Consider the following 21,024-nt stretch of genomic DNA (forward strand, 5'->3'; position numbering starts at 1 on the left):
GCATTCTGATATTAACTTGCAGGGTTAATTAAGAATTATTGGTCATATTTTAGAAGATGCAAGTGATTTTTAACAAGAATCGGTGGGGAAAAAGGAATGAGTATTATTCCGATACATTCTGACCGACAATACCAGCTAATGTAGTCTATACTTTTAAGCATTTGATGGCTAGAAATAAAGAGATGTATTTGGGTATATGTTCATACATTTATATATAGATAATTTGTGCATATATGTATGGAAGAATATATATGTTTTTTATTTTTAAATTTTTTTTATTTAGGTAGATTGAGAGTGATTGGAACATTAATTCTTCTATACTGTAAAACCTAATTTTCGTTGTTTATTAAATGATATAGGCTACTTATCTATTATACAATCCGATTTTAATACATATTTTAATGCCAGAAATTACTTTTGACATTATTTAAATAAACCTATCAGCTTTCTGTTTTAAATTTTTGAATAGAGCCTTTGGCATTTTTATTAATATTTTTATTAACGTAAGCACCAGAAGCTGAGGTCAGTATTTTTATATAGCTGCTTTTGATATTTAAACATATTTCTTTTAGTAAATCACAACACCCACTTAGTTTTTGAAAATGGACAAGTAACCACTCATTCATGAATATATAAATCAATTCAGAGTTTTCCAGCTAGTGTAAATGAATCCTTTATTTAACTTTTTTTTTTTTTTGGTGACTTTAAAATGCTATGTCACCAAGGATGATTCCACACTTTATTTAATACATACCTCCTGATCACCTATATGATGGTCAATGTTTTTGCCAAATGAGTCTTTACGCATAATTTGATGTGTTTCACATGCTGTACTTAACAGCCTTCGTTTGTAAGGTGTCTAGGTTTTGGGGGGTGAAGGGGATAAGACAGAGTTTTGTATAGCAAGTGGGACTGAATAATATGCTGCATATTGAAAAGAAATCTGGCAGAGTTCCTGGTTTATAGTAGGAACTCAAATACATTATGGATAAATGAATGATGGAAGACTCCTGATGATGGAGTTGTTTTTATTAATATAATAATTAGTTATACCTTTTTCAAGTAAAATTTCGGTTAATCTTGTTGATAGCAAGATGCATGCTAAGATTAATTTTATTTCATTTCTTTTTCCTCAATCTACTTGGAAGATAGAAAAAGTCTGTTCCGTATACAATGGGAAAAATAATGATTTTTTGTTTTGTTATACACAGTGCACACTTGGTATTTAAAATAAGTATTGTCCTTACAGCCCAGAAAAGTTATCATCCAACTATTTGCCATGTTGAGTATAAGTCTATATTTAATAAAATGGTATTCTATTTTTAAAATATTGAAAACAAATACTGGTAAACTTTTGATAAACCAGTGTTATTTGCATTATTACGTCATGTCTTATATGGAAGAGTAAGGGTGTTCAAGTTAATCCATTTATACGTCATAACTATTAATTGGTACAGTTAAGGGATTATTCTTAAATATATGGATTAAATGCATACATGTGATATTGTGCCTTTTAGCAATTACTTATTTTAGTCATTTTGGAAATATGCAGTAGCCTCAGCATATAAATGGTTATTAATATAACAAATATATTTATTAGTTTAAATATTTCATTTTATAACCAGCAGTGCTTAAACTTTCTGTGTTCTGACTCCATTGAGTATCATTTAAAAGCTGTAGGCTCAATCTCCAGAAAAATTCATATATATATATATATATTTTTTTTTTTTTTTTTAAATTGTAAATCATTCAGAGTTTCCACAGACCCTGTGAAGCCCATCTATGAAATCTGTCAGGGACCTATGGCCCTGGGTAATAACCAAATACATGTAAATTATTGGACTCTCTATGCAACTCCTACTAAATATTCTTTGAAAATAGTTTGAAGTATTTCAAAGAAAAAAATGTAATATTCTTTTTTCAGCACTATTTCTTAGAAAATGAACTTTTTTGGGAACAGTTGCTCCTATAAAAATGGATAGAGCCTAGAAATATATTTCCTTCTTTGTACAAAAAAAAAAAAAAGATAAAATGTTAAAAACATACAGTTTTGCCATAGGAATACATTGATCACATTAATAAAATGGTTTTCATTGCATATATAATTGATGCTGTTAGCAGACATGCAAATAAGCAGCTAGACAGCCAGCCAAATGGAATAGGGCAGCTTTAAATTTAAGCTCCCTTTGATGTATGCAGTCCTCACAATTTGTTAAATTTGGTTTCTTTTTTATATTTTGTCCGTTGTCCTTTTGCTGTTGTAAGGTGCACAGAAAATTCCTACAGAGTGACATCACACAGGTGTAATTTCCTGTTCACCCTCACATTTCTAACCTAGATTTTGCCTGTCATTTTCTTTCTTCTTAAAAAGGGAATAGTAAAAACAATACTTTTTTTGCCTATAGCCATATAAATTTATAAAGTAATTTCACATAAAATAGTGTGTTTGAATTCCACAAAAAATGTGTGAATTTGGTTTTTATCCCCAATTCTGAGAAAATTAAAGCTCAATGTTTGAGTCGTTTTCAAGGCCACACAGCTCCTATGTGGCTCAGCTAGGATTTTTTTTTTTTTAATCTTCCAACACTCATGCCAAGAATCAGGATCGATTTGAAAAAGAGTCAAAAGTATGTTAATGACAGTGATATGAAACATTGCATATATATACATCAAAATGTATTTGCCCAGAATTCATCTTTGAAGATATGTTCAAAACTTTAAGGAATTTATTTTAATATTTTAATAGTATTTGTCGCATATGCAGAGAGACTTTTTACAATACATTTTCACTATCCTCTAACCCTGTCAGAGACATTTCAAACTTGGTGAAGTCATAAGGATTTCTGTCTTCTTGTCTGTGTGTCTGTCTCTGTCCCTCATCCTTCCCCTCTCCCTCCCTTTCTTCCTTCTTTCCTTCCTTCAAGTGTGTGTCTTCTGCCAGAATTAAGAGATAAATGTAGTTTCTCATCTTTCATGGGTAAGAGGTCCTGAATGAGAATACTAACCAGTACAAACTTATTTCCATGTTCTGAGTAGGATTCTTTATCAGTCCATTTTTTAAGATGGATTTCTTTCTTTATTCCCCTCCTGTTATGATTCCTCTTTAGTTTTGGCAAATTGATATTAGTACATGAACTGCTATATGTAATAATTATTATGCATTAAATACATTCCACACATTTTTTTTCAGGGATTTTTTAAACCCTCAAAACAACCCTATGAAGTAAATGTTACTCATATCCTCAATTCCATTGATGAGGAAATGTGAGTTTCATAGACATTAAGTAATGTATCTAAAAAGTTTGTTTCAACTTAAGTAGTAAATCACTTCAACTTTCCTTTAAAAGTTAGTGATCCTTTTATTTTTTTATGATTTTACTGAGGCATATTATACATATCATATTATTCACTATTTATATTGTACAATTCCAAAGTTTTTAGTAAATTTAGCAACTTGTGCAACTACCATTATGTCACTTTTATAACATTTTATCAGTCTACTGAAGTCTCTTGTGTCTATTTACTGTTGATCTCTTCTCCTCAACCCCCAAACCCTGGCCCCAGGTAACCACTAATTTACCAGCTGTTTTTGAGATTTGACTTTTCGGGACATTTAGTATACATGAAATCATATCATACGTATGATTTTTCTCTTGTATTTTGCTTTTTAGTGATTATTTTTGACACTTTTAAAATAAATACATCTTTATTACAATTATTAATACTGAAAATATAATAACATCTACCTATATTCCCATGAACATGAACCATTCCCCCCTAATTGGACTCGATCCTTATACTTCTCAAAAAGAACTGATAGGGGATAATGCTAAGTGAAATAAGTCAAGCAGAGAAAGACAATTATCATATGGTTTCTCTCATCTATGGGACATAAGAACTAGGATGATCTGTAGGGGAAGAAAGGGATAAAGAAAGGGGGGATAATCAGAAGGGGGAATGAAGCATGAGAGACTATGGACTCTGAGAAACAAACTGAGGGCTTCAGAGGGGAGGGGGGTGGGGGAATGGAATAGACTGGTGATGGGTAGTAAGGAGGGCACGTATTGCATGGTGCACTGAGTGTTATATGCAACTAATGAGTCATCGAACTTTACATCAAAAACCAGGAATGTACTGTATGGTGACTAACATAATATAATAAAAAAATATTATTATAAAAAAAACAACAAAACAAAAAAAAACTGATAAAATCAAATAACAAATTATCATTATTGCACCCAAAACTGGTATTTACATCGTTCATTACCTATTAAATAAATAATAGACTACCTATGAAAAGATTCATTAAAGGATCTCAAAACGTATGAAATTAACAATATCCAAAACATTATTAATTTACCAAGTGGGGCTGTACTTACTGCATTTTTATAAGCATTTTTTGGTAGTGGTTTGGATGTGGCTCTGATGACCTCCTGTTATGGAGATTCCTAAGTTGATACAAAAGATCCACCTTCACTGAAACTGGCAATACTTCCTTGATACATATCACACCATTGTAATTACAACCGGCTCACGGTAGACATTCCCTCCTTTATATTAATGGTGTCTCTTCACTATGTTTTTGAGATATGTTGGTTTTTACCATATTTCTGCATGTATTCGAACTGCACAGTGGTTCCAACTATGCCACTCTTGTCAAAAAAAGTTATAGAACCATAAAAACTATCAGTTCTCCCTCAGGAAGTTTCATGAGTAGAAACAAACTACTTGCTATGTCCTTGCAATTATTTATAAAGATCATTAGAACAAAAAACTTCAAATTTAAAGGGCAATTTAATAAAATAATAAATAGGAATATTAATATATTTGAGAAGCAATGATAATATGTATTACAAAATAGCAAATAATCCAATTATATGTGCTTTTATCTTAAGATGGCATTCCTGGGTTTTGGTAACAAATTTAATTCCTCACTTGTAATTTTTGAGCAAATATTTCAATGATTGTATCCTCAGCAAATATTAAACAGGTGGTAATATGAGATGACCAGAGATAGTCACTAACACATAAATAGTTCACTGAAGATTCATCATACCTATGAAGAATGAAGTACATAAAAATAATGGAGAGGAAAGTGAAGTTACAGAGTTTATTTTTGTCTTCGTGCTCACTACTGAATTTTTGTCTTTGTCCCTTGTTTTAATTTGGAGCCAATGATTTGTGAGTGTCTTAATATTTGTGAAATAGAGAAATATTAAATGTGTTAACGTTTTTATAATGCTTATATGAGTGCAATAATCAATAAATTAATATTTGAAAAGGCTTAGAATAATGCCTGGGACATGGTGAACATCATAAAGTGTTTAATAAATAATATTGCTAAAGAAAACAAAGTTTTCCTCTCAATTTAACTTTAACAACTATTTTTGTTTTAACAGTACTCTGTCCAATCAGTTTTTTAAAAAAGATTCATCTTGACTCCTGTGGGAGAAAAGAACAAAATAATCTAAATGTATAAAATTTGGAAGTTACATTGTTTCTCGTTCCTGTGTGTGTATGTGTAACTTAAATATCAGTGACACTGGAGTTAAATGCTAGCCCTGTTTGTATAATAAAATCTGATTTAACAGAAATATTTAAAACTAGCTTCACTTCCATATAAATGTGGACAGAATTAGTAGAAGGTTGTTGCCATGGGGATTTAAAGGAGACTATCAAATTGAAAAATTAAAAGAGCCTCTTTCTGAAACGTCCATAAACTCAGGTGTAAGCTGCTCTTTCACCATGACTTGTAATTAAAATTTTTCTTTTGTCACTTATATGGCAGTGAACTGAGAATATATATCCAAAGTGATCTACAGAATATAGGCTTTGCATGAAAGGTTACTTATTTTTATGATTGATTTCTTTTGGAAAAAACTCCTGTTTTGGACTTTAACAGATAGGAAATAGAGTTTGGGATTCAGGTTCACTTCCTAACTTCATTCAACATCAGATCGGAATTGAGATACTGTGTTTTTCTGCATTTACTTATATCAAATATAATGAAACGTAAATAGAGGAAAATGTGATAAATGACTATGCAAAAGGAATTGTGAAATGGAAGGGATGAAGTCGTAAGGGAAGTGTGACAGAGACTTTCTTTTTTCTTCTGTGTGTGTGTGTGTGTGTGTGTGTGTGTGTATGTGTTTTCAATATCAATAGCACACAGCATGATGCCTTAAATACAGTTGACCAAGAACTAAAGCTTCAAGGAAATGGAAGATCTTAGGATACTAACCACTCTGGTATGGGATTAATTTATCAGATACCTTTTTCACCCAGTTGAAGAATTTATCCTAGAAATAGTCTGAATCTGGTGTGTCACTGGATATATGCTTGATTATAACCAAATGCGAATTTAATCAGGCATATATGAGCGCACTCATAATGCCTCCTGCTGTAATTGGGTTTCATGTGCATGCGTTCAGTTTATCTCTCTAGTTTTTACAAGATTAAATTGGGTGCTAACAAATTGGGAAAGGAGCAATATGAGGAAGGAGCCCACAACAGAACTGGGCAGAGAAGATGGTTCCTGCTAAAGAGTCTTCCCTACTAGCTATTTGATGGAAGATATTAGAATTTTGCATAAACCTCCTTACAAACACATGGAAGTCATATATGCTTCTGGTAATAAATAGTTCAATGACCAGGGTATTTAAATTTAGTGGTTGTAAAAGTCACAGCTTTAAAAAAAAGTTGCCGCTTTGTACACAAAAGTAAGGCAAGGGCTATCCCTCTTATAGAATATCTGCTTTATTTTATTTTATTTTATTTTATTTTATTTTATTTTACTTTATTTTATTTATTTTGTGGTGGGGAGCAAAGCATAGTTTATTGAGTGATAGTTATTGAGTAATAGTACAAAGCTCCCGAAGAGGGAGGGAACCCAAGAGGATTGTCCTATCTGTGTTATTTTAAATGGCATCTCCTGGGGAATCTGCTTTCCTTACAATGATTTCTACTTTTCTGAGTTTAGCCATTAATGCTTAGTTATTCAGCTTTCCTTCCATTTCATGAGAAAGCCCAGGACCCTTGTGATACATTTTTAATTCTACCCCTCTAGTTTTGAATTCATTTTCATTAAGTCAGACTGGGTTTGTTGTTGTCATTTGGAATCCAAGGATTATAAAAGCCTTATCAATCTGGGGAGTTTATATTTATAAGGTTAGGCAACATATGATGGCCAAAGGTTCTATAGTCCACAGGTTCTGTTATTATGACTGGGATGGTCAGGAAACCCTCACAGAAGAAACTTAAGAAGCGTCTCAAAGTTTAGGTTGGTAGTAAAGTATTTGTTTAGTTTTTAGTCTTTTTATATCACTTTTTTTAAAAAGATTTTATTTATTTATTTGACAGAGATAGACAGCCAGCGAGAGAGGGAACACAAGCAGGGGGAGCGGGAGAGGAAGAAGCAGGTTCATAGCGGAGGAGCCTGATGTGGGGCTCGATCCCACAACGCAGGGATCACGCCCTGAGCCGAAGACAGACGCTTAACCGCTGTGCCACCCAGGCGCCCCTTTATATCACTTTAATATTTATTCTCTCAGTTATACTTAACACATGGGCTTGGAATGTCAGGTATTTTTTTCCCACATCTTATCGTTGACAAAATTAAAGTCACTGATGGGATGCATGGTGGAAAAGGAATATATATTATATTCTTAATATGTACTAAGAACTGTGTTAATCTCTCTTAAGTCTTCCTTTTAATCATAGTTTGATTTGACCCAATTTTTACAAGTAAGAAATCAAGGAAGTGACTTGCCTAGGGTCACATGGAAAGCAGATAGTTCAATTCCAATAAGAACCCCTTGTTTCTGATATGACTCAGATACGTTTTTTCTTTCTTATAGTTTCTAGAAGGAAAATTAGCAGAGGGGGAAAAAGGGGGAGAGAGAAAGAGAGAATGCTCTTGGGAGATGCCTGAGGAGAGATAATAGAGTACAGAAATATATTAACAGAACTGAGGGCTTCAGAGGGGACGGGTGGGGGATGGGGATAGGCCAGTGATGGGTATCAAGGAGGGCACATATTACATGGTGCACTGGGTGTTATACGCAAATAATGAATCATGGAACACTACATCAAGAACTAAGGATGTACTGTATGGTGACTAACATAACATAACATAATAAAAGATTATTATTAAAAAAAAAAAAAGAAATATATTAACAGTCTAGGTGAGGGGCTGCTGGTTTGGCCAAGCAGAGATTTGTGCAGAAAAGTGGTTAGAGGTGCCCCTGAAGTAACACACTGGTGTTAAATTACAGTGAGCGGCAGAAACTCTCTAGGTGTTTCTATTGTTTCCAGTGTTTTCAAACTGAAGTGTGGGGATATGTTCCTAACATGTAAAATTATATATTGTTTTCTTCAAAAACACTGGAAATAGTTTGGGCCAGTAGAAAGCAATTCAGGATTGTGAGCAGAAGACAGGGACAGAGTAGTAGACTGTGGAGATGAACTCTTCAAATTCATTCAAACACGTATCAAGTATTGTTATATGCTTATCAAGCCTGTTATATGCTTGAATCTGAGACAACAAAATGAGCAAGACATCCTCCCTGTGTTCAAGGACTTTCTATTTTTCAAGGCACATACATTTTCCCAGGATTTTACATTCTAGACAGAGAAAAACAGTGGTTATATAATGTGCATATTAGGTATACATAGGTATATATTTGTTTTACTTATGGAATTAGGACTTAGCTCATAGTAAAGATTAAAACCTCTAAAAGTGAATTATTTTCCAAAAAAGGAGTATTTTCAGAACATTCACCAAGTATTAGTGGTTATTAAAACATCAAAAACATATTTCATTGCTTCGAGAGATTTAGTCTTCAGAGATCATGTATGAGTGGAATAGAGGCCAAGGCCTTGAGAACTTCTTGTGCAATCATTTTGCAGTATTTTTTAGTAAGACAGAAAATAGAAATTACCAGTGTGACATTTTCCCCCCCATTTTCTACTTATCTATAAGAAGGCCAAATGAAAAATTAGCTTTCATTTGACATTTTTAAATATTACTGAGAAGAATCAAGAAGTTAAGGGATATAGAACACTAAAAAAGTAATGTGTATTCTAACTAAAAGAGAAAAATTGAGTTTTCTGCTGTTTCAAAATATATCATTTAAAATTACAGAAATTTTTGAATTATAAATAGTAACACTATTCATATTTTAAAAACTTTGTTGACCAATCTACATTAGTTAATGCGTTTGAGCACTTCTCCTATCTATAATTACTAATTTTACATGAGTAGATTTTTACTTGATTCTGACCACCCAGTATGTGGGATTGAGCATTTTTAAAGTAATCCAAAATTCTGTCTTGGAAACTACAGTATTCAATTTGCTAGTTTATCTTTCTCAAAAGGATACACTAATTACTCAATTTCCTCTAGATACTGAATTCATTATATATACAACAAAATAAAACATTTCTTCCTAATTTAAGTTATTAAAGTCTTAGTGAACTTACTGGAAAGAAATCTGGTCGTTTCAAATCTGGGAAAAGTAAAAGTTAGCCCTACGACCATTCATCCATTAACTCATTAACTTAACAAACATTGATATTTTGTTCACAAGTAGTGTCTTTGCCTGTCTTATTTTTTGCTTATCTAATGTCTGAGGCATTAAAAATACCCGGCTTAGCACTATCATGTAATAAGCAGCAGGACTGGAGGTCGAAGGGCCTAGTGGCAGGAATGACATCGTATCTTTACACCTCGGGTTCTTTATCTGTACAATCAGAAATTTTGAGTAGAATTTCCAAGATTCTTTGGTTATTAATATTCAATGAGGACCTCTTCAAAAGTTTTGAATAGCATTAAGCCTTACAAAACGAGATTGGCAAATAAGTTTTCAGTTGATAAATGTCAATATCAAGAATGGCAGAAGTGTTTGATGGGCCTTTGTGGCAGTATCTAAAGTTGCATCAGTTTTGATCATGTTACTTTAAGAATATTTCATTTCATCTTATTTTAGGAATATTAGTTTCAGTGGATTAGTTTATATCCACTAATTGCATTTATAGAGATAAATTAAAATCTCATGCTTTTCTTTTGAAGCTAAGTTACTTTTTCCCTGCCGTATTAGCATAGTAACCCCTTTTTCTCTTCCTAAGTTCCTTATCTCCACTTGGAACTTTTCATTTTTTTTCCCCAGATTGCCATGTGGCTTTCTCCCTCACTTGATTCACATCTCTGTTCAGTAGTCCCCCAATGCTATCTATCCTTTAAAATTATTATCTTTCATAACATTGCAATTTATTTTTTTTAACTGTATGCATTTTTGTGACTAATGAGAAACAAGCTTTATGAAGCTGTTTTTTTCTTTATAGCAAAGCCATATCCCTATTGCCTGGATTTGCTTTGCTGTCCAGTAAAGTTAGATTTAGTTAAGAATAAATAATATGAGAAAAATATTTCCCCAGTCACAGTAGTCACATATCTGCTCCTCAACAGTCTGACGTGGCCAGCGGCTACAATATTGCAGAGTGTAGACACAGAACATTTCCATCAGCCCAGGAATTGTTATGCTCCACACCACAGTGACTGATATACAAAAGATGCACAAAAAGTGCATGGTCAAAACACAAATCTGAAATTTTAGTGTTTTGAATTAAAACCTATCATTTTTTGTTTTGTTTAGATGGAATTATTCCTAGGCAGTGAAAGATAATATAAAAGTGAAAAGATGAAGCCTATATATCCCAGGCCCTTGTTTACCAGTAAAGTCAAAGATTTCCAGGGCAATTCACTCGTTCCTTCTTCTTTTCAAGTGTGATTACAAGTATTTCATTAAAAGAAAAAATAAATTTCTTTGTAGATAAATAATTTGCTAAGATTAGCAGAAAATTAATTTGTTAGGAAAACAGAATTAGTGTTAACAGACATGATCACGTGAGGAATTATACCTCTCTTGCCAATTAGAAAATACTTTTAATAAAATCATTTATTTTATGAATAACAGCATTATCAAAATAAAAATCCCCAAACCTTTAGCTTTAAAAAACTACATTTGCTTCACATTAGTAGGCTTAATAAAGATTTAGACAAAATTAAGAAGATCGTAATGGGAGGGCTGAGTATTTATGACAGCAAATAACCTCTTTTATAATAATATTACTATAAGTTTGGTGATATAACAAAGTAATGAGTAAAGGCAGTAAATTATTATCAACCAAAATTATTATCACAAAAGTAGTAATCTTACACGGATGCATAGAAATTGGTATGATAAATATAATGCACAGATTTTTTCCAATTCTGTTTAAAATTCAACTTCATTAGTAAATCATAACATATAAACTGGCTTGTTAGCTTTAATACCAAAAATTTCTTATAAGCTTTTTACGATGAGATTTTACTCTTGAAATTGACTTGTTCATGTGAAGAACATGGGCTTTGAAATTGCTGTATTGTGGATACAGCTGCATTTTCCCTTAGCCTATATCAATAAAATAAAATGGATGTGATTTCTAAATTTTATTATAATTTATAGGCATATACGTGTGATCACATTATAATGATACATATTTACAGATGAGGTCCTATAAAATCTGTGATGCAGCCCAGGAACATTTTCGATCAGCTGTCCATTAGAAAAACAAAATGTTATAGATACACCATTTAAAGACGTTGGAAGGTCTTCTGCTGGAAACAGAAACTTTATCTTGGAAAACCCATTATCTAATCTTCACAGGTTATAGCAGACCATACTGTGTAAATCAAATCCATCCGTGGACACTTTGGTGTACATTTCTATACACTGCCTTTCCTCTATCCCCAGAGGTTCAACAAGATTCAGGGAAAGACAGTTATGATTGTTTTCAGTTACTGAAGAAAGCAGCTTTTATATTTACGGGGAGGATCAGAGAGGCATCGTGCAACCTGGAGAGCTCCCTTGGCTCCAGATTTTAAGTTGTTGGGGTGTGTTTGTTCTTTTGTTTGTCTTTCAGGGCTGCATGGAACAGCATGACCATCATGTTCAGCTTTGATGCCTGTGGGAGGGATAGGTTAGATATAAAACACAGTACAGAGGAAGACAGATGCTTGCTGCATTTGTATTGAAAAGTTTAGAGGAAAAACATTAAAAGCATTTGGGTCCACCTAAATTGAAACAAACAAACAAATGAACAAACAAAAGTACTTATAAATTGCTGGTCAAACTATCAGTGGTTCCTCTCTTTTAATTATAACATATACTATAGAAAATGGCCTTAATAGTTCAGATATTGCTTTGTAATACCATTTTTTTATGCAGGCTTAAACTCAGCCCAAGCATTTACCATGTCTGAAGCTTAGTGTGTGTGTTCTTTTTGGGTTGTACCAAACCCATGAGGTAAGAAATAAGCATTAGTATATCTAACTATTGTTATACATCAGTTAATGTTATTATCCAGCTGATTTTTGACCAGATCTTTCACTTTCTCTTTCTTTTCTTCATCCTACTCTTTTCCCTTTGTGGTAGTTCATTAAACCTGAACTAATTCTATTTAAGGTCTTGCTACTAAAAATGCAGACCTCGCATGGATGAGAAACATCTGCATTACCTGGGAGCTTGTTTGAAATGCAGGCTCCCCATTCCTACTGAACCAGAACCTGCATTTCAGTAGGATTTCCAGGTGATCTGAATGCATATTTAAGTTTGAGAAGCAAAATTTTAATGTATACATTATATTGCAATAGACATATCCTAATCCTAATAAAGTTTTGATTCCTGAAACGAAATTATACTTTTCTATTATATAAAATCATCAAGATAGGAATTTTTAACTTCACTGTTACTCAGCGTGCTTGAAGGTTAAGTCAACATAAATTATTTTAATAGTATACTTATCTGTTAGGATCTAGATTGTTAACTTAAGTATATGCTTTTAGGATTCAAGAGAGAGTGTGAAGTATAATTCATTCCAACAGCAGATTATTTCATTTCTCTTGGTACCTTATTATGTTTTTATACACTAGAACAAATTTTAGCTTTTGAAATTCTTATTAAAAATATTTCCAACTAGTTAAAGAATATCAATGGTAGAGTGTCCCCATGATACTAAGAAATTTTTTCAGAAGATTTGAGATCTGTGGTCTCAGTGTCATGTCTTTGAGCCTTAAAAATAGTAGATTAAATATCTGAGCCAATTAAATATTTCAAATGATTGATTTTGGATTATTAACTACAGCTTGTTAGCCTCATGTATAAAGATTTCTTGGCCTATTGATGAAGTACATTGTTTTAATGTATCCTTATTTCATATACTGCAATCACTTATACCATATGTTACATATTTATATATTAATATATCTCGCATGGACAGCTATAATCCTGATTCATGACATCACGTCTGTCCTCTCACACCCAAAATATGAACTTTGAACCTATATTCATCTCTTCTCTTTGTTCTAACTTATTCATTTTATATAGTTTGAGTAATATTTCCTCCTGTCATTTTTAGCTATTTTTTTTAGTTTGAAGTCATCTACACATTCAACTACTTTTAATCTGTGAAAACAATTTGGAGAGGAATACCATTGTAATTTGTTTATCAAAGACCTCATCATTATTTATAAAGCACAATGCACTTAATAAACATTTATTTTAAGTTTAACAAATCATTTACTTCTTTCTGGGCCACATGTCTTCAACTAGAAATCAGAGATATGTTGGATTCTCAGAGTACAAGATGAAATTGTATAGACATTTTCAGAATGTCATAAAACTCTTTTCATAAATCTATTCTATGTATTACATAAAGTAATACATAGTTCTATATTTTAAGAAGTTTAATTATAAATAGCTACTAATTATAACACTAGCTAAATATTAATGTATTTTATTTATGTGCAAAGTAAAGTAGACAATTTAATTTTTAAGTTATTATTTTATATTTTTCATTTAGAGTTGGTGATAGATTTTCACTATTACCCAGTAAACACATAAAATACATAAAATTAGGTACTGAGAGTAGAAATATGTATGTTAGAAATATTGTTAAAGAAAATGTCACATAAATTGTCCTTGGTGGTGGTGATGGTGTTTCCTTACTGTGTGTGTGTGTGTAGTTATGGTAAGAAAACTTAACATGAGATCTGCTCTCTCATTGTGCATTTAGTACCAAATACTTTGTGCTGTGTTCTTTTTAAAAAGTGAATTACAAACAACACATTTATTTTAGTTGACAGTCTCTCTAATGGATCAAGAAATTAGTATAACATTCATTCACGGCTCTCAAGGACACTGGTAGGTATTAGATAGAGAAAATGAGTGGACAAGTAATTATTGTAGAAGGTAGTATACGACAATGCCATAAGGGAAGTCTTGATTATGTCATATGGACATTCTGTAGAAGGAGTTATTGTGGTCAGCTGAGAAGACCAAAAAGAAATGCATTAGGATGAGGTTTCAAAGATGAATCACCCTTTGACAGGTCAGGAAAAGTCACCCTAAATGAGTGGAAAATAGTGAAAAACTGTTCTATTTCTACGATTCATGGTTTTATTTGCCAAGGTAATAAAATTACTTTCCCTGATAACACAAGGCATGAATTTTATAGGGTAGAGTTGTCATTTACAATTTATGAACACCCTTCACCCTGCCCATGCCTTAGTTTTAAAGTCCTGTACCTCCACAAATTCAGAGATCTCAATGGGGATCAAATTAGATTATCACTTGGACAAAGGGCATAATTTGTTCAGAATTAGCATAGAATCCATTGCATGAAAAGGACCTTGACCTCTTTTTCCATTATAACTTTCATCTTCACATTTTTTGCTCTAAAAGAAGCTGTGTGATTTTTATTTCCAGTTTGTTCCCTGTGTCACATAATAGGGTGTTCAAACACCAAACACCTGAAGGAAATTTTATCATGCATTTCCACTGATCAGGTGGTTGTGAAGTACTGAATAAAGAAAGAGACACTGTTCTCTTTGTCACTTGAGCATGAAACATGGAAAATTTAGCTACCCGTGCAAATTACTACATGTTTTAGAAAGTGGCAAATACAGCACTGGGGCACAAGTTTTCTCACTAACACCAGCCAGTAAAGTAAGAAAAGTATCAATGCATCGTAGAATGATTTACAAATATAGACATGAAAAGATACTGCAGATCTATATCTCATATCTTCATTTTAACCACTTACACAGTGTTGTTATTTTGTATCTTTACTCAAATTATTATTTCAAAATGTAATAATAACTCGTGATAATGTTAAAATTAGTCAAACTGCTTAGACTATTTCTCTTTTACCTCAAACATTAGTCGTAAACTTTTTTTGGCTTTTGAAAAATAAAATATACAATGTATGGGAAATTTTGTAATTAAAAGTGATTGCCTTTATCCTCTGAGGCACCCTGCTATAACAATGTCCCAAAGACTTAAGAGAAACATAATAAAAACAACAACTAAGATATTTGGAGTGATGTTTGGATAAGAAAGAAAGAAAGAAAGAAAGAAAGAAAGAAAGAAAGAAAGAAAGAAAGAAAGAGGCAAACAGACTATGGATTCAGGGACTTGTAAGGGATCTATTTTCAAAAATATATTTACCTACATGGTCCAAAGTTCCACCTGACATGCTAACTTTGTATTTTTTCCTAAGTAGTTAGGAATTCAGGCTTAGAGTCAGTAGAACTAGATTTCATTCCTGCTAATTGTTTGCTCTCTGGTTTTAGGCAAAATTTTACCCTCCCCCCCCCATACTTTCTGAAATGCATTGTACTAAGGTTCAAATGGTACTCAATACATAGTAATTATTTTTATTATCATTGATATTAGCTATAGTAGTAGTAACCATAGTTGTAGTGATCATTCAAATCTGTGGATAAATTAATTGAACCCAATTAATTCCTCTCAACATCTAGCTAAGAAAGCTACACTGAGGAAACAGAGACATTCTTTTTGTTCATTTTACAGTTTCAAGAGACTGAAAGGAGAGTCATTTTAGAATTTAGATCCTTCCTGCCAGGGCACCTACCAAACATTCTAGAGAAGTTGGGGGTAGTCACGAGGAGCTTGGGGTATGAGGAGAACACGTCAGGACAGGGACGACTAAAGTAGGAGGCTCCTTCAAAATAAATTTTATCTATCTCCTAACTTTTCCAGGAAGGGCTAGTAAGCACTTTGACTTGCTTCAACCAGTGGTTCCTTAGTCAGAATGGTGAAAACTTCCTCTCTCCATGTATTGAGGGATGTTGACGAGTTGAGGAGTAGGCAGAGATCAATTCATCTAAGGTCTAATCAGCAAAGATTGAGATTGTATTCTGAGTGGGAGGAAGAGTGATTAGACATTTTCAGCAGAGGGATAGCTTGATGACATATGACTTAAAAAAAATCATTCCAATTACTATGTGAGAACTGACTTTAGTGGGGAAAGAATGAAAACAAAGCTAGAGATAATGGTAGTTTGGACCTGGGTACATAGCCAAGGAGGGGTAAAGAGTGGTAAGATTTGGGATGTTTACTACATAGATAGTAGAGCTGATATGTTGACAGATTAAATATAGAAGTTCGAGGAAAGAGACGATTTGTGTCTAACCTCTTGATTCCTTGGTTTTTGGCCTGAATGAAAGGGGGAATAGGGAATCCTGGCCTAGCGTAGATTGAGGATGGAAACTAAGAGTCCTGTTTTAGTTAGAAGAAGTTTAAGATGCCTATTTGATATCTAAATATCAATACCAGGGAGGTAGTTTAATTAATGAGTCCTGAGAGGGGAGGGAGGTTGTATCTGGAGCTATATACTGGGAATCCATCATTGTATAGTTTAATGCCCTGGTAGCATGTGGGAGAAGAGATTCAAGGGCAGTGCCCTGAGACATGCCCACATTCAGAAGTGGGACGAGGGGAGCCACCAGAGTACACAGAGAATAGGGTGAGGGACAAATCGAGGACAGTGGTATCCTAGAAATCAAGTACTGAAAGTGTGTCTGGCGAAGAGGGTGATAAACTGGTAAAATTCTGCTAAGGGTGCATGGGTACATTAAAAGACAGAAGGGACCATCGGAAGAGAGGTGGTGATCTTCAGACGAATGGTTCTAGAACCTGTTTCGTTGCAGTTTTTTCATATCTTGCATTTTCAGTCACTTCCCTTTAATGACTTTGAAAGAAATAGCTCAGTTACAGTGTCCCTACATTTCTCCAGGCTTAACCCACATTATTCTGATTCTACACCCAGATATAGAGCTGGCACACACTGTTATCCTCACCATTTTTAGGATATTAATGTGGAATGTTTATATTGCCTCTGTTACACTATTGCCTACGAAGATTCAAATGCCATCCCAACTTAACGAGTTAAAAAAATTATCTTAACCTCCAAATGCTTTCCAGTTATTTTCATATTCATTTTATAAACCTTTTTTGAGAATGCTCTGTATCCTTTTTCTACCATTTCCTCTCTATTCTCTCTCTCTCTCTCAAACCTCTCGCAATATGAATTTCCTCTACAGCTCTCCTGAAATTGCTCTGCTTAATGACACCAATGATTTCTTAAACACTGAAACCAGTGGCTTTTTATGATTGTTCTCTCTATGCAGCTACTTTAAGTAGGAAGTTGAAAAAAAATTATTTGTACTATTTGCAAGTTTGATTTACCATGACTTAAATTTCAATAATAAATCCCCAGGAACTCCTTTTTGACTTAAGCTTTTCATAGACCCTAGTTTGAAAGCCACTGATCTAGAAAACAAGCATTATGCTAATGTCTTCTACAGAGGACAACACCTAAGGTAAAGGCCAAGCTGATTGTCTCTGGGTTCCTACACATCTCCCACGGTTAAATTTCACATTAATTTGAAATTGATTTTTAGTAATTAAAATCACAGTTATATTAGCCTCTTGACACAAATTTAAAATGAAGAGCTTTAACTTTATAAACGATAATGCTTATTGCAGTTGATGGTACTAAAAGGTAACAATACAACTCTGTAAACACATTTGGAGTTGCTATCCCTGAACATGAGCCAGCATCATAATCTGCTTATCAGTGAGAAATGTGCAGGGAGTGTGAAATTCAACAAGACAAGCCAAAGAAAATTAATTCAGACTTGCCTTAGAAATGCCAATTGACCTAATCTTCTCAATCTATTAATTCTGAAGGTAGAAGGAGCAATAGATGGAAAAGCCTAGGGGGTAATCATAATGACACAAGACCTAGGAGCAGCTCACAGAGTCAGCCCTGCTCCTGAACACCAACCAGGGAATTCTGAATAGTTATTTTAAATGTGCATAGGCCATTCAGAGTCTTATAGGTCAAAAGCAAAATCCAAAAATCAATAACAAAAAGTGAATTAGGAAACTTGAAGACATAAATAATGTGATGGGGTTGATTTAATACAAGTGACTCTCAGAGTTGAAGGCATCCTATAATAATAGCGGTGAGACATGCAGAAACCCAACCGTGAGCTCGATAGTGAGCTTCAGTAGCAGATTCGTAGATAATAAAAGCTTTGAATCATAATACTTACAAAATGGCATAACTGTAAAAAAAAAAAAAAGTTCCTGCAAAGTAGTGCCAGTTACATAGCGTGCAGAGTGTGGTTGTGAGTTAAAGTTTGTAGGTTTCACGCTCCGTAGCCTGTCCATTCTTTTATTTTCCAACACAAATAATAAAGCAGAAAGCATCTGTAATTAAGAGATGAAACTGATCTTCAAGGAAATATTACAGATTGTTAAAAAGCATCTCAATATATCATACTTAAATCAAATATTCATTACCTATTTCATCTAACCTTCAAGCAATCAAGTTTTGTAGGAAGAATTTCAAAGAAATTATATCAATGGGTTGTTTGGAAATTTAGAAGAAATTCTGTTCTAGGTGTCTAACTGACCATAAATACGTGCACTGATAGATATATTTTGGTTTGGAGTTTTCTTGGGTCCCTGAAATACAGACCATGGATTTCTTAGCAAACCATAGTTTTAAGTCTGTATCTTAATCAATATTTGGTTTCCTGTTCTATTTCTCTTTTCCCTTCCCCTTAACCTTGACTTTGAAATAGATTTTAAAAAGATGATAGAAACAGATTCCCAAGAGAAGTAATGAGAGCACATCTAAGAAACTGGGAAGAAATGTTGTAGCCTAGCTTAATTTTTTATCATTTTTCTCCAAAATAACAACTCTTGGTTAAAGAAGATCTATGAAATAGTTGCTTCATAAATGATGACCTCAAAACAACTTCTGGTGTTTTTAGCTTTAATTCTAATAGAGTATGACAGGCATAAAAACTAGATTTAATACCAGTAATTATTATAATTATTATAAATTAAATAAACAGCAGTTAACACTAGAAAGCTGTTTTTGCTTAACCTGGTTTATTTGATGTAGTCCCTGTAGTTTTGATTTGACCTATAACCTAGTTACTTTAACAACCCACTTCATGGTCAGCAGTTGTGCGCTGAACAGGCTTCGCTGCACGGTCTGTGGCTAGATTGCCATGGGTGTATCACAGCCGCTGTCTTAAGCCTCAGCAATCCCCTTACAAGGACTACTCATGCTGATGCTTAAATAAAGAAAATAAAATTTCTATATGGACTTTTGTTTCTGACAATTTTGAGCGAGTGCTGGCTCTGACAGTTACTATGGGCATTAGGCAATAAATAGATGTTCTCTGAACCTCTGTTTTCTTTTCTATAGAATAGGGATTTTACTACCTCACTCATAGGAGTTAAAGGACACAAACTCAGTACATGGCCTGGGATGTAGTAATAAGCGGCCCCTTATGTCTTCAGGACTCAACAGTGTTTACTGTGCATTACTGTGTACCACAACTCTGTTTCACTGGGGATATGGGCATACGTGCACAAGCTTATATTTAAGTCTCTGTCCTTGTGCACTTCAGAGTAGGACTGGGGAAAATATTAAGCAGGTCTTTGCATTTTGCTCTTTGTGATCTGTACAGAGTACCAGCGGGTTTTATACCGAGGGATCTGTTTGTCACTCTACTGGAGCTCAGGAAAGTCCTTCTCTAACGTGACATTGTTTTGAGGAATTTAAAATGAAATTATTTGTATAAATCTTTATTCGGTACCTAGCATAAAATAAGCACGCAGCAAATATTACCTGTCATCAACGTGTTTAAGATGGACCTAACTGGCAAAGACGGAGGAGGGATGGGTGATTCGGGAAGATGCAGAAGCAAGTGCAGAGACCTGCAGTGAATGAGACTGGCACTTGGAGGAGCTGGGGGAAAAAAGGCTACTGCACGTAGTAACGAGGTCAGACTAAAAGGGGTGGAGTATAAGGCTAGAGTCATGAAAAGGCCAATGATAAACTAAGTTAAAAAGTGTAGACATCAAATTGTAGTGGAAATTCATGAAAAGTTTTTAATATGAAGAGTTGACATAATCAAATATAGACAAAACAATGATAAGGAATGGTTACTAAATATTAGAATGAACGGTGACTGCATGCCAAATATATCATTTTATCCTCCCAATATTCAATGCCCTTATTTTACAAGTGAAGAGATTGAGACATTAAGAAATAAGTCATTTGCCCAAGATCATACAACTACACTGGTGAAAATGGAATTCTAACCTATTTTAGCCTTGTCTTTAACTGCTATGATACATTTTTCTTCCATCTTAGTGATCTTAACAAATCTCTTTCTGTTTACCGAGAGGTAAGATAGGATTTGGCAGCAGTAAGAATTGAGGAAATACTGTCACATGGACTAAGAGAGTAACAGCAAAATAAGAGAAAAGGACAGGCTTGAGGGAGTTCAACAGCATTTGATACCTGAGTGTATATCGTGTTTGAATGAGAAGGAGGATTCAAGGATGAGCTCTAGGCCTGGCTTTGGCATTGGGTGGGTATTGCTTCCATTGAGTGTACTAGGGAAAACATGAAGAGGACTGGTTTTAGGGGTGGAGGTTAAACATTATGGGTTCATGTTTGGACATGCTGAGGTTGGGACATATCCAAGTTGAGAGGTCCAGTGGAGTAAAGTATGTCTTCCTGTCTGAAGGCTGAGATTTGAGGACCATCAGTAGTAAATGGTAACAAATACTAGTTGAAGTCATGCTCTAC

The 21,024-nt window shown here is 33.7% G+C and overlaps 1 long non-coding RNA gene across 1 annotated transcript in view; it reads right to left on the reverse strand.

The window, feature by feature from the left end:
• Positions 1–8,563: 8,563 nt before the first annotated feature.
• The window catches only part of LOC123000708 (uncharacterized), an 83,244-nt gene continuing 70,783 nt past the window's right edge, over positions 8,564–21,024 (reverse strand). The window contains exon 3 of the long non-coding RNA XR_006408882.3: positions 8,564–12,003. This is a non-coding gene — a long non-coding RNA (uncharacterized LOC123000708). The remainder of the gene's footprint in view (positions 12,004–21,024) is intronic.

The sequence above is a fragment of the Ursus arctos genome, unplaced genomic scaffold (assembly GCF_023065955.2).
Source record: "Ursus arctos isolate Adak ecotype North America unplaced genomic scaffold, UrsArc2.0 scaffold_10, whole genome shotgun sequence".
Lineage (NCBI taxonomy): Eukaryota > Metazoa > Chordata > Mammalia > Carnivora > Ursidae > Ursus > Ursus arctos.